The sequence below is a fragment of the Rhincodon typus genome, chromosome 14, assembly GCF_021869965.1.
Source record: "Rhincodon typus isolate 14 chromosome 14, sRhiTyp1.1, whole genome shotgun sequence".
NCBI lineage: Eukaryota > Metazoa > Chordata > Chondrichthyes > Orectolobiformes > Rhincodontidae > Rhincodon > Rhincodon typus.
The window spans coordinates 61,385,795-61,400,259 of record NC_063345.1 but is presented as its reverse complement, the minus strand read 5'-3'; the positions used below and the strand labels follow the sequence as shown (position 1 = coordinate 61,400,259).

Here is a 14,465-nt window from a genome sequence, read left to right as displayed (position 1 = left end):
GCATTGGCATGAAGTTGAACAAATCGCCCAGACCTGGTTGTTTTAGCCTCTGAAAAGATTAAAACAAGCGTGTAAATTGCAGAAACAAAAACAGAAGTTGCTGGAAAAGCTCAGCAGGTCGGACAACATCTGTGAAGGAAAAAATAGAGTTAACGTTTCGGGTCCGGTGAGGAGTTCTGAGGAAGAGTCACCGGACCCGAAACCTTAACTCTGTTTTTTTCCTTCACAGATGCTGCCAGACCTGCTGAGCTATTCCAGCAACTTCAGTTTTTGTTCCTGATTTACAGCCTCCGCTGTTCTTTCGGTTTTTATTCAGTGTAAATTGCAGAGCTGTTTTCTGGAATTTTCCAAATCTCAATATATTCTAGAGCCATGTCTTGAAGTGCAAATGTCGTTTCATTATTGAAGACAGGAGAATGGAAGTACCTGAACATGAAAGAAATTCAGCCGCAAGATTGAAGGGCATAAAGTCCCTAGTTTCACAAAATGGTGTCCGATCTGTCCGTTTCTTTTGCTTTCTCTTTTTTTTCTCTCTTTCGTGTTTTTGTTTACCTTTCTTTCTGCTCGCTAATGTCTTGAACATCCGGCCTCAGCACAGACTTGAACCCTCAGCCTCAATGCAGACTCATCAAGTTGTCCTCTTGGCCTGGCATGGTGTTTTCTGGACCCAGTGTAGCAGTCTCTCTGCCTGCTATTGCCTCAGCGTGAACTTCCAGCCTGGAGGCTGGGTGTCAAAATTTAACACTCAAGCAACATTTTTCAATCATTATTATCTCTCCTGTGTCTGTTTTCAATGCCTTCGCATTCTCTCTTTTCACTCTGTCTTTCTAAAATATATTCAAGGCCTGCTGTAGCCTGGAGGCTGGGTGCCAACATGGACTGGGTTGGAAAGACTGTTATACTAAGTTTTTATTTCTTTATTTCTCTAATTGATTCCTGCAATCCTTGATGCTGGACTTTTATTTCTTTATTTTTCCATTGTTTTTCCTAAGAATTTGTACCTAAGATGGCGCAATAAGTGGCGACTTACAAACTTCTGACGTGTTTTTTCCTTCACAGATGCTGCCCGACCTGCTGAGCTTTTCCAGCAACTTTGTTTTTGTTTCTGCAATTTACACACTTGTTTTAATCTTTTCAGAGGCTTAAACAACCAGGTCTGGGAGATTTGTTCAACTTCATACCAATGCATTCTGCTACCTTTCTAAAGTTAAATTTGATTAAATAATTTTCCTGATTTTTAATAAACTTTCAGGTTCCTCACACAACTGGTGTATGATCCTCATCCTCTCTCGTGTAAATGGATGCCAAATTTTAACACTCAAGCAATAGTTTTCATTCATTATTATCTCTCCTGCATCTGTCTTCAATGGATCCACATTTAACACGTGATAATAAAGTTAATTTTAATTCTAATTCTGGCTCACTCCCTGCAGCACATACTGTGCCATCTTGACCTCTACCTCTTTCCCTGGGATCTAATGAGCCCCAATCTCTGCCTAGTGCCTGGCAAACTCCCTCTTTTCTGAGTCCCAATACCCCACTCCCCACCAGGACTGAATCCTTCACTCTCCCATTGAGATCTGACACCATCTTCACCTGCTCCTTCCTCCTTGTCTTGGTCCCATAGCCCCACCATCAGACCTAATACCCTCCCTTCACAGCACTCCCTTCGGGTTTCTCTTCCGGCTGTGCAGGCCTCTGAGGTTGGCATGTGGTAGTGGAGGCTATTCATCAACTTCCGAGTGACTGGATAGTCACGTGACTGTACAGTTTCCAGGAAACATTGCCTGAGACCCAACACACCACTGGACTCAAAAACTCACCCAGCACTGGGCCTAGTAGCCCACCCAACCCAGCACACCCTAAGTGGCCCCCTTTCAACATTACCCCCTGGCACTCTTCTCACCTGGCACCCTGGCATCTTGCCCTCCTGGCACCCTCAACCTACACTTGCTTGGATTACTTAGGCTTCCATAAGAGCTGTCAAAAGTGGCTGGCTCTAATGCTTAACATGTCAAGCACAGAAAATATGGGAAATGGGAACTGTGATTTGATTCCCCTAACTATCCTGCATTCCAAGGGTCCTGTCAAATTTAAAGCTCGCACAGCACTTCTGAAGGAGTTCTGATCAGAATCTTCTGTCAAAAATGAAGAGCTCTCTTCTAACGTAAGAATAAAGAAGGAGCAGGAATGGAAATCTGGATTGCCACTTCTTGCAAAATCTCACCCATTGTGTCATCCAGGTATCAGTGTTTAAATTTAGATAAAGGATAGAAAACATTTAACTTATTGTGCTTATCGTTTTACAGTTCATACTTGATTTTTAAAGGTGTACATTAAATTAGAGTACAAACAATTCTTCCGCAAGTCAAGATTAAAAAACTGATAGAAAAATTTACATAATATTTTGCTGTGAAGTGAATAGCGTTCCTCATTTAAACTGTTGTCAAATTAATGTTTTTGAATAAATATTCACCTTGTAACATGGGCACGGCTTTCCACACTGCAACAGGCCTGAGGCTGGCAAACTGCCTAAAGGAAGATTCCAAGAAAAACATTGGTATCCCAACAAGTGCCAGCATGACAGTGTAGGCAATAAGGAACACAGCTGAGAATATTTAAAAATGGCCCTCAATTAATATAGTCAGGCTAGTTCTACTCTCATGTAAGGGAATGTTAATAGGCTTTACTAAAATTAATGACATAAAGAAAAGAAATACATCTTCTGTGATTCTACAGACCCCGGCTCCTGTGTTAACGTGATCAGAAACAAAAACAGAAATTGCTAGAAAAGATCAGCAGGCCTGGCAGCAGCTGCGGAGAGAAATCAGAGTTAATATTTCGGGTGGAATTTTTCCAGCAATATCTGTTTTTCTCTCTGATTTCCAACATCCGCAGTTCTTTCAGCTTTTATTTAATGTGATCTGACTTTACTATAACATTGCTCCTTCTGCTCAGTATTTAATCTTAAAGATTGTTAACTCATTATTCCACAGCTCACCCAAGCTCTTTTGTGATACACCTTCAAACCATTATAATTTAATGTTGAAAATGATACCTTTTGTTACTGTTTACTGTTACTTCCTGCTCCTCAATACAACAGGTCTGATCTGCTCAGTGCCTGAATCTCCAACAGCACTCCATTTGATAATCTGACCATCTATCTGCCTATCTGTGAATCGCTCTGCAAATCTGCCTGTCTATGAAACTACCCATGCATTTGCCTGTGAGCCTGTCCATCTCTCTGTCAATCTGACCATCTGACAGTGAATCTGTCCATCTGCGAATATGACCATCTGTCCATGAATCCATCCATCTGTGAATCTGACCATCCTTCCATTAATCTGACTCTTTGTTCATTAATCGATCTGATCATGAACTTAACCATCCTTCTGTAAATGCACCTATCCATCCATCCATCCATCCGTCCATTCATCTATCCATCCGTCCATTCATCTATCCAACCGTCCATTCATCTATCCATCCATTTGTGAATCTGTCAGGGAATCACTCTGTTTGGCCATCCATACATCCACCCATGTACCTGTCTATCTGTTCATGAATCACATCAATTTTTTTCATGAATTTGGCTGTCTGTTAACCTGTCCATCCATAAATCTATCCATCCATCCATTTCACCATCTGCAAATCTCTCCGTGTGTCCATCCATCTTGAACTGTTTTTTTTTTACGCCCAGTGCTTTTCACTGGTAGCTTATAGGCCCAGCTGTCAAATTTTAACTTCACGTGTTGTGTTCTCATCAAGCCCTCTTCCGGATATTTGATTCCACATGCAAATATCTCGACAGCATCTGGTCTTAAATGCCATTAACTTGGGACAAAATGGTCATTGTTCTCCTGAATGTTTTAAAACCTGGTGCCCAGTAGGGATTGATGCCAATTTCATCTTTTAGTTTGGGAAAGAGGATGTATTGACTTATACATTTCCAAAAATCACCTTTTGCTAATGGATAATTCTCTCACCTAATCTGTACAGGGCACCCAGCGATGTTTTTACTTCTGTTGTGAATCAAGAAAGGCAGCAAAATCATGGAGGCTGGTAAACTCAGTGGAACTGATAATTAATGTAGGGACCATAGAAGCATAATTTGTGCTGTTAGTACTGACAGAGACCCAGCTTCATATCAGTGGAATAGATGTACAGTGCCTGTTCTAGAGTTATTGCAGAGTTCACGTTCGGCTAGACACTTCTTCCTCTGGAGTTATCCTTACCTCAACTATTCTTTTAGAGGGTTAGCCAGAGTGACCCCCTTTTATAACAAGTTAAATATGTGCTAGCAACATATTTCTAAGAAGGAAATGCTGATAATCACTGCCGCCATCCCATCTCAGTCAATTCACTGTGGCTTATGACACTTTAACTGCATGTAGCTCTGATCAGCGATTCATTTTGGAATTTATTGCTTTTACAACAAAATGCTTTCTGTCAAAAAAAGAAGAAAATCAGCATATAGAATGAGCTGCCAGCGGAAGTGGTCGAGGCGTGTACATTAACAACATTTAAAAGGCATTTGGATGAATAGGAAAGGTTTAGAAGGATATGGACCAAGTGCCGGGAAATGGAGTTAGTGTGGATGGACATGTTGGTCGGCACGGACCAGTTTGGACCAAAGGGCCTGTCTCCGTGCTGTAGGACTCTGTGACTAATCCATCCATTTAGCCAATGTATATCCATCCATACATAAATTATCAGATTATCTGTCCAACTGTAATTCAGTCCATTAATTTTCTATCCTTGAATGAGCTTGTCCACTAATCCGATCTTAAATTCAATGGACAGACTGACCAGAAATCTGTCGGCCTTCTGGAAATCTGTCCATCTATCCATGAACTTGTCCATTCCTCTATCCCTATATTAATCCATGAATTTGTATCTTCATGACTCCAACTACCCATCCATCCATTAACCCATCCATCTGTGCATCTATGAATTTGTCTGTCTGTCCATCTGTGAATCTATCCTTCCCTCCATCCACAAATCCATCTATAGTCTTGTCCATGAATCTATACATCTCAGAATCCATCGTCCCTCGAATCTGCCTGCCACTCTATCCATGAATTTCACCCGTCCAAACATCCATGAATTTGACCGTATGTCAGGAATCTGGCCATGAATCCATTCATCCATCCATTCATGATTCTGTCTATTCACCCATTAACTATTCTGTCTATGAAACCAATTTATGGACGACCAGACAGCTGGAGTCACAGACAGACAAATTCATGAATGAATGCACAGATGAAGGGATGAAAAATATTCATGTGCAGTCAAATGGATTCTTGGTTAAACAATCTTCTGAGTGGACCACCATATGGAGAGATGGACATGCTCATGGATGGACAGATTTACAGATTAATGAGCAAAATCATGGACAGGTGATTAGATTCTTAATGAGAGATCAGATTCTCTCATCCATCCATAAATCTAACAATCCATGCTTCCAAGAATCCAATCCGTGCTTCTGTGAATCTCTTCACCTAAGAATCTGTCTCTACATAAAACCACCCGTCTGTGAATTCATGTATCCATCCAACTGTGAATCCATCCCCCCGTCAATCTGTGAATCTAATCTCCTGTCAGAAATCTAATCATCTGTCCATGATTTTGTTCATTAATCTGTAACTCTGTCCATCCATGAGTATGTCTATCTCTCCATGCATCTATCCATCCGGCTGTGAAACAACAGCCAATCAATGCATCCAACCACTGATCCATTCATGAATTTGACTGTCCCTGAATCTATTCAATCATCCATGACTGAATCCATCTGTTCATCCATCCATATGCCCTGAATCCATCCTAGAATCCAACCATTGTTTCCTGACTCTGTCTGGCCAGGACATCTGTGAATCTGTAAATGTATCTGTCTGCGTCCATCCTTGAGTTAACCTGTCCGTGAACCCAATCATAATTCTGAAAGGTGGTCCATTCAGGAGACTGTTTAACCAGGAATCCATTTGGCTGCACATGAATATTTTTCATCCCTTCATCTGTGCATCCATCCATGAATTTGTCTGTCTGTGACTCCAGCTGTCTGTTCATCCGTGAATTGGTAGATCTGTTTGTGAATCAATCCATCTCTGTGTCCATGAATCTGTCAGTCTAACCATCTGCTAATTGTTCCATCTCTCCATTCATGAATCAGTCTATCCTCCATCTGTAAATTTGTCAATCTGTGAGTCCATCCATCTATAAAACTGTCTGTTCTTCTGTAAAATATGTCCATCCATGAATCCACCCATAAATCCATCCACAATCATATTTGTGAATCAATCCATTCATCTGTGAATGCATTGCCCCACCATTTATGAATTCCTCCATCCATTGTCCCATCCATGAATCCTACCATCTGTCTGTGTCTGTATCCATGGATCCCTCCTTGCATCCATCCATGAATCCATTCATCCATGATCTGTCCATCCAAGAAATCATCCACCCATCAATTAAATCTGTTGCACCCCACTGGCAGTCTGATTGTCCATGAGTATGTCCATCTAACCTTGAACTTATCTGTCTGTCCATTAATCTATCTGTCCATCTATAAATCCATCCTTGATTGCATTTATCCATGAATATGTTCCTCGGTCTATGTATCTGTCCATCAATATGCGAATCCGTCCATGTGTCTATGAATTTGTCAGTCCATCTGTGAATCTGAGCATCCATCCATGAATCTGTCCTTCTGTCAGTGATTCTTTCCATCCATCCTTGAACCCAACCATTCGTTTATGAATCTGACTGACCATCTGTGAATCTGTCTGTCCTTCCTAGAAGCCAATTGTTTGCAAATCAGTCTGTGAATCTGTCCACCCCTTCATCTGTGAATCCACCCATTTGTCCATGATTTAATCTGTCTGTCTATCCATGAATATGCATAATAAATCTATCACTCCATCCATGAATCTGATGATTGGTCTATGAATCTGACTATCAGCGAACCTGTCTTTCTTTCCATCCATGAATCCATCCAATGATCTGTCCTTGAATCCTTCCATTACTCCTCCTGACCGCCTGTCCATAAATGCATTATTTCTTCCATGAATCCTTCTAGTCAGCCATTCATGAATTCATTCGTCAATCCTTCCATCTTTCCATCTGTTCCTCTGTGAATCTGCCCATGAATCTATCGATCATTCCATGAATCCTTAGATCCATAAATCCATCCATGAATACGAGTTGGTTTGTAAATCCATCTGTCCTGTCATGATTCCATCTTCTCACCAATCAATAAATGCATCCATCAGTATATTGATCTGTTCCCGAACCAATCTCTCCATAAGTCCATCCATCTGTAACTCCTTCCATGAGTACACCCATAAATTCATTCCTCAATCCATAACCACATGAGTGAATCGATCCTTGAATCTGTCACCTATCTATCTGTGAATCCATCCATCATCCCATGTGTGAATCTGCCCGTCCATCAATCTATCCCTAGTTGAATTCATCCATCCATCCATTCATCTGTGAATCCGTCTGTGAACCATTCCATCCATCCATGGATTTGTCTATGAATCCATTGGTTACTGTATCTATGAATCTGCCCATGCAACCATGGATTTGTCAATCCATGAATCCATCAGTCTGTCCATGAGCAGCTATTTGCAAATTGAACCGTCCATCTGTGAATCGGCCCATCTATCCATGTGAGAATCCATCCTTCTTCAAATCCATCCTTCCTTCTGTAAAAACATCCATCCATGAATCCATTCATCATCACACCTGTGGCTCCATCCAACCGGGAAACTGTGTGTCTGTGAATCCATCCATCCCTCTGTCTGTGAAATTGACTGTGAATTCATCCGTCCCTCCATTTCCAAATCTATCTCTTTATTCATGGCTGAGTCCATGGATGCAGCCGTTTGTCCATCTGTGAATCCATTCATTAGCCCTTTAACCAACCATCTGTAACTCTAACTGTTCATCTATGAATTTAGGGGTCCATGAATCTGACTGTCTGACAGTCAATCTGACTGAATGTCTGGGAATCAAGTCTGTGAATCCAACCATCCGCGAATCCATCTGATCCTCCATTCGTGAATCCATCCATCCATTGGTGACTGGATCTGTGTATCCATCTATGTAGCCCCCCATAAATGCATCCATCTGTCAATCTATGAATCCATCTATTCATTGTATAACCATTCATCCATGAATCAATCCATGAATCCATTCATCATCCCATTCGTGAATCCAACTATCCATGAATCCATCCAGCTGTGAACCTGTCCATGACTCGAGCTGTCCATTTGTCTCTGCATCTGACCATCCATCCTTAATTCCTTAATTCATCTATCCATTCATGTAGCCTTCCATGACTGCATCTATAAATCCTTCCATGAATCTCTGCATCAATAAATCTGTTCATCCTTCTGTGATTGCATCTGTGAATCTGTCTGTAAATACCTCCATGAATTCATTCACAGATCTGTCAGTGAATCAGTCCATTTGTCGATGAATAAATATGCCATAGATCCATCACTCCACCTGTGAATCCATCCAAACATTCATCTGTGAATCTGTCCATCTCTGAATCCGTCCATTTGAGAATCCTTTTGTTTCTCTTGTGAATTTGTCCATCCACATATCCTTGTATTCTTCCACGAATTCGTCTGTCCATTACTCTGACATACGTCTGTAAATTAATCTGTCCATCCGTCTATGAAATCATCCATCCTTCGATGAATTTGTCTGTCCGTATATCTTCCTGTACCCAACCATCTGTCTGCCCATCTGACCATCTGTCCATCTGTGAACCCATCAGTTCATCCGTGCATCTATCTACTTAGAATTCCATCTATCCCATATTGCAAACTAAATCATCTTAATTCTTTACAATTTAATTTGCTGTGTTAAGAATCTTATTTGATTTCATGATGTGAGTATACAGTGCATTTGCGTAACTCTCAGTTGCATTTCTGAAATTTTAGCAAATGACTGAGGTTATAAAAAAATTGCTATTTTGTGAATTTAATTCTGTAACTGAATGAATACATTTTCTGACTCTTTAAACTATTATGTTGTGACACTGTTACGACTATGCCCTTGTTTTATCAGGTTGTGGAGAGCACCTGATAATATTAGGTAGAAGCTTAATTGTAAACCAAAGCCCAGAGCCTGACTGAGGAATCTGATCACTGAAGATTTCAGACTTTGTACAGTAAAGACATGCAATGTGAACAGTTCATGTATTTTCAATAATGACACATTATTTTATGCAAAATTAACAAATAAGCAATTCTATACTCACATGCCAAGGCTTGTTCATTTCTGTTTTACAATATCTAATACACATACCTCATGCTCACTTATAACTAAATGATAGTGTCAACTCAGCATCCACAAAGCAAAATCTATAATACCTTAAAGCAGTGAAAATTAATTTCTAATTCTTCACATCAGCATTGTGTAACTTTTCATTCTTCACATAGTATAATGAACAGTTTTCTTGTTAAAATTTCATAGCAATCAATGGGAACACCACCACCTGCAAGTTCCCCTCCAAACCGCTCACCATCCTGACTTGGAAATATTTTCGCTGTTCCTTTAGAGTCGCTGAATCAAAATCCTGGAATTCCCTCCCTAAGGGCACTGTGGGTGAACCTACAGCAAGTTACCTGCAGTGGTTTAAGAAGGTAGCTTCCCACCTTCTTAAGGGCAAAAAGAGATGGGTAATAAACGCTGGTCAGCCAGCCACACCCACATCCCACGAGCGAATAACAATAATAAAAGAGACTTATCTTCTTGATTCCAAAAGGACTGGACAGGCTAAAGCAGGCAGGATGCTTCCCCTGGTGGGTGAATGTAGAACAAGGTGTCAAAGAAATGGACATTTAGGACTGAGATAACACACACATTTCTTCACTCAGGGCAGTCAACCTGTTGAAACCACTACCACAAGAAAGTTGTGGGGGCCAAATTACTGATTGATTTTTGCATAGATCTTAATGGCATCAAGGGAAAATGAAGACAAAACAGGAATCTAGTGTTGAGATAGAAGATCAGCCATGACCGTGTTGAATGTCAGAGATGAACAGTTTGCTTGGGCTGCCATTTCCTTGCTTCTAATTTGTTTTAATTCTGTCTTTTTCTCTCCTTTATGTTGGAGTGATTTACAGTACCTCCTCCGTTTTTGTAAGCCAGGTAAGGGAATCTTCAGACATTGCCCAGACCCACAGCGTAACCGACCATTGAGAGCAAGTAGTCAGTCTTTGAGGACCAGTTACCACGCTCCACGTTCTCATCACCTTTGCCCGCATGTTCTCTGGTGGTAGCCTGGAGGAAAGAGAGGACATGATTGGCTCAGAGATCAGACTTTCTCAGAGTGGAACTCAGGCTATAAGTACAATTTGCCGTCACAAAAAAAAAACATGGTGTAGTTCTCCATTTAGCAGCAAGTATTTGGAAAACCGTTAAACCCTATAGAGAAATTCTGCAGAACACAACAACCAAAATCTCCAGATCATCAGCAACTCTCATGGCTTACCTGACATATTCTCATATTTTGATAAAATACTCACAATGCCTTCAGGAGTGGGTCTTTGACAGTCATTCTGTGAAAACCCACGTAAACAAAATTTGTTCTGCTCCATTCTGGACAATGATTTAAAAAATTCCAAATATTCAGCAGTTGGGTATAAAACTGGCACTTTTGTTCAGAATTCTACAAACTTTGTCCGACACTGAGTCTCAGGATCTCACCACACACAGATGGCAGTCACCAGAGACTTTAAAAGCAGATGAAACTCAAGATCTTGTGATAGCAAATGTTGCTGAGTTTTTTTTCTGTTAATTAAAACATTTTTGAATAATAACTACTCCTCATGTAGGTTATTTGCATTAGTTTCAGAACTTCCAACATCAAACACATGAAATACTGGCTCAAGCAACACAGAACATATTACACTGAGACACTTTGTTCCGGTGAAACTGAGACCCTCTGCTGCAGTTATACTGCGACCCTCTGCTCTAATTACACTTCATCTCTCTCCTGTAGTCATGATGAGATGCACGCTGCAGTTAAACTGAGACTTTGTGAGAGTCTGTCTGCTCCAATTGCACAGAACATTACATAATACACTGAGAAACTCTATTTGGGTTATACTGAGACCCTCAACTCGAGTTAAACTGAGATCCCCTGTTGCAGTTACACTGAGAGCCTCAGATCCAGTGACATTGAGACCATCTGATGCACAGAACGCAGTCACCAAGGACTTTAAAAGCAGATGTAAATCAAGATCCGGTCACAGCAAAGGTTATTCAGTTTTAGGCTATTAACTAGACCAATTTGAATGCAGTATTTGGCTGATGAAGCTTATTTGCATTGGTTTTGGAACTTCCACTATCAAACACATGCAATGGAGGCTCAGGCAAAACATAGCATTGTATTTTACAGGAGACCAACTGCTCCAGTTAAAATCAGACTGTCTGATGTACACTGTTACACTGAGACTATCTGCTCCAGGTACACTGAGACCCTCTACTCCAGTTACACTGAGACCCTCTGCTCCAGTTACACTGAGACACTCTGCTCCAATTACACTGAGACCCTCTACTCCAGTTACATTGAGACCCTCTACTCTAGTTACACTGAGACACTCTGCTCCAGTTACACTGAGACACCCTGCTCCAATTACACTGAGACCCTCTACTCCAGTTACACTGAGACCTTCCGTTCCAGTGACACTGAGACTATCTGCTCCAATTATACTGAGACCCTCTGCTCCAGTAACATTGCGATCCGCTACTCCAATTACACTGAGACCATCTACTCCAGTTACACTGAGACCCTCTACTCTAGTTACACTGAGACCCTCCGTTCCAGTGACACTGAGACTATCTGCTCCAATTACACTGAGACCCTCTGCTCCAATAACATTGCGATCCTCTACTCCAATTACACTGAGACCATCTATTCCAGTTACACTGAGACCCTCTACTCCAATTACAGTGAGAATATCTGCTCCAGCTACATTGAAACTGTCAGCTCCAATTACACGGAGACCCTCTACTCCAGTTATACTGAGGCACTCTGCTCCAGATACACTGAGACCCACGGTTCCAGGTACACTGAGACCGTCTACTCCAATTACACTGAGACCATCTACTCCAATTACAGCGAGAATGTCTGCTCCAGCTACATTGAAACTGTCAGCTCCAATTACACTGAGACCCTCTACTCCAGTTACACTGAGACCCTCTGCTCCAGTTACACTGAGATCCTCTACTCCAGTTACACTGAGACCCTCTACTCCAATTGCAGTGAGACTGTCTCTTCCAGTTACAATGAGATCCCCTATTCCAGGTTCAAAAAGACTGTTAGCTCCAGTTACACTGAGACACTCTGACACACAGAAAGCAGTCACCAAGGACTTTAAAAGCAGAAGTAAATCAATGTCTGGTCAGAGAAATGTTTGCTGAGTTTTATGCTGCAAACTGTACAATTTTCCATACAAAATACTCCTGATACAACTTATTTGCATTAGTTTCAGATAATACCAAACACATGCAATACAGGCTCAAGCAAAACATAACATTAAATTTTATGCTGAGACCATCTGCTCCAGTTACACTCAAACCAACTGCTCCACTTACACTGTGACCCTGTGCTTTAGTTTCTCTGAGACCATCTAATCCAATTACACTGAAAGCCACTACTCCATTTACACTGACACACTCTGCTCCAGTTACAATGACACACTCTGCTCCAGTTACACTGACACACTCTGCTCCAGTTACACTGACACACTCTGCTCCAGTTACATTGACAAGTCTGCTCCAGTTACAGTGAGACTTTCTCGTTGAGTTACACTGAGATTCCCCGTTCCAATTACTCTGAGACTGTTAGCTCCACTTACACTGAGACTCTCTGACACATAGAAAGCAGAAAGACACAGAAAGACCTTTAAAAGCAGATGTATATCAATGTCTGGTCACAGCAAACATTGCTGAGTTTAATGCTGTTTACAATTTTCCAAACAAAATATTCCTGATGTAGCGTACTTGCATTAGTTTCAGAACTTCTAACATCAAACACATACATAACAGGCCCAAGCAAAACAGAGGATTAAATTTTACACTGAGACCCTCTGCCCCAGTTATACTGAGACTATCTGCTCTATTTAAACTGAGACTGTCTGCTCCATTTACGGTGAAACTGTCTGCTCCAGTTACACTGAGATCCTCTGCTTCAGTTGAACAGAAACTCTTTGCTCCATTTATGTTAAGACTGTATGTTTTAGTTAATCCGAGACCTTGCTCTCCAGTTACACTCACGCTCATTCAGAAATGCGAACATTTGAGTCTGATGTCATTTTACACATTGCTAACAATGAAATGTGGAGAAAAACGGATGTTTTCCTGCAAACTGTATATAGAGTCAGGAGGTTAAAAAGCAGACCTCGCGGCTAATAATCTCCGGATTACTTTCAGGGTCACGTGCTAATGAGATTATGAATAGGAGGAGAGATCAGATAAATGCATGGCTGAGGAGGGGACAATGATTCAGATTTTTGGATCATTGAGATCTCTTTTTGGGCATAGGTGACCTGTACAAGAGGGGCGGATTGCACCTGACCTGGACGGGGAATAATATCCCAGTGAGGAGATTTGCTAGATTTACTTGAGTGGCTTTAAACTAGTCTGGTCGGGGGATCAGACCTGAAACAGGAGTGAGACAAGAGAGAAGGTTGAGGCTGGTACAGACGTTAAAGGTTGTAAGTTAAATAGACAAGGTAGGTAGGAGCATGGCAGGGAGGGATAGGACTGGCACCTCAATGGTCTGGTACAGATGCCATAGAAAGGATAGAAGAGGAGGCAACAAAGGTGAGTGAATGAGATAACAAGGTGTAGAGCTGGATGAACACAGCAGGCCAAGCAGCATCAGAGGAGCAGGAAGGCTGACGTTTCGGGCCTAGACCCTTCTTCAGAAATGTGAGTGGATGGCAGAAGGTGAGTGAGAAGGTGAGAAGGTGAGCGAATGGCATTTTTGATTCGGGAAACATCACTGCAGCACTTAGCGAGGATATTCCTGAGGGATCATCCAGTGAAGTTGTATGAGTGAAATAGAAATAAGAAGAGGGTAATTGATGGGATTGTACTATAGGCCCCCAATAGTCAACAGGAAATTGAGGATCAAATATGTAACGAGGTCACACATAGCTATAAGAATAATAAATTTGTAACAGTAGGGGATTTTAACTTTCTAACCATAAACTGGGACTGCCACAGTGTTAAGGGCTTGAATAGGCAGGAACTTGTTAAGTGTATTCAGGAAAACTTCCACAATCAATATGCTGATGGCCCTACTGGAGAAAAGTCCAAACCTGACCTCCTCTTGGGAAATAAGACAGGGTGACTGAAGTATTAGTGGGGGAGCACTTTGGGACTGGAGACCATAATTCAATTAGTTTTAACATCTTTACGGAAAAGGATAAGTCTGGTCC

The 14,465-nt window shown here is 41.4% G+C and overlaps 1 pseudogene; it reads right to left on the bottom strand.

Moving 5' to 3' along the window:
• Positions 1 to 10,323, bottom strand: part of LOC109919849 — a 52,882-nt pseudogene extending 42,559 nt beyond the window's left edge.
• Positions 10,324 to 14,465: the final 4,142 nt, after the last annotated feature.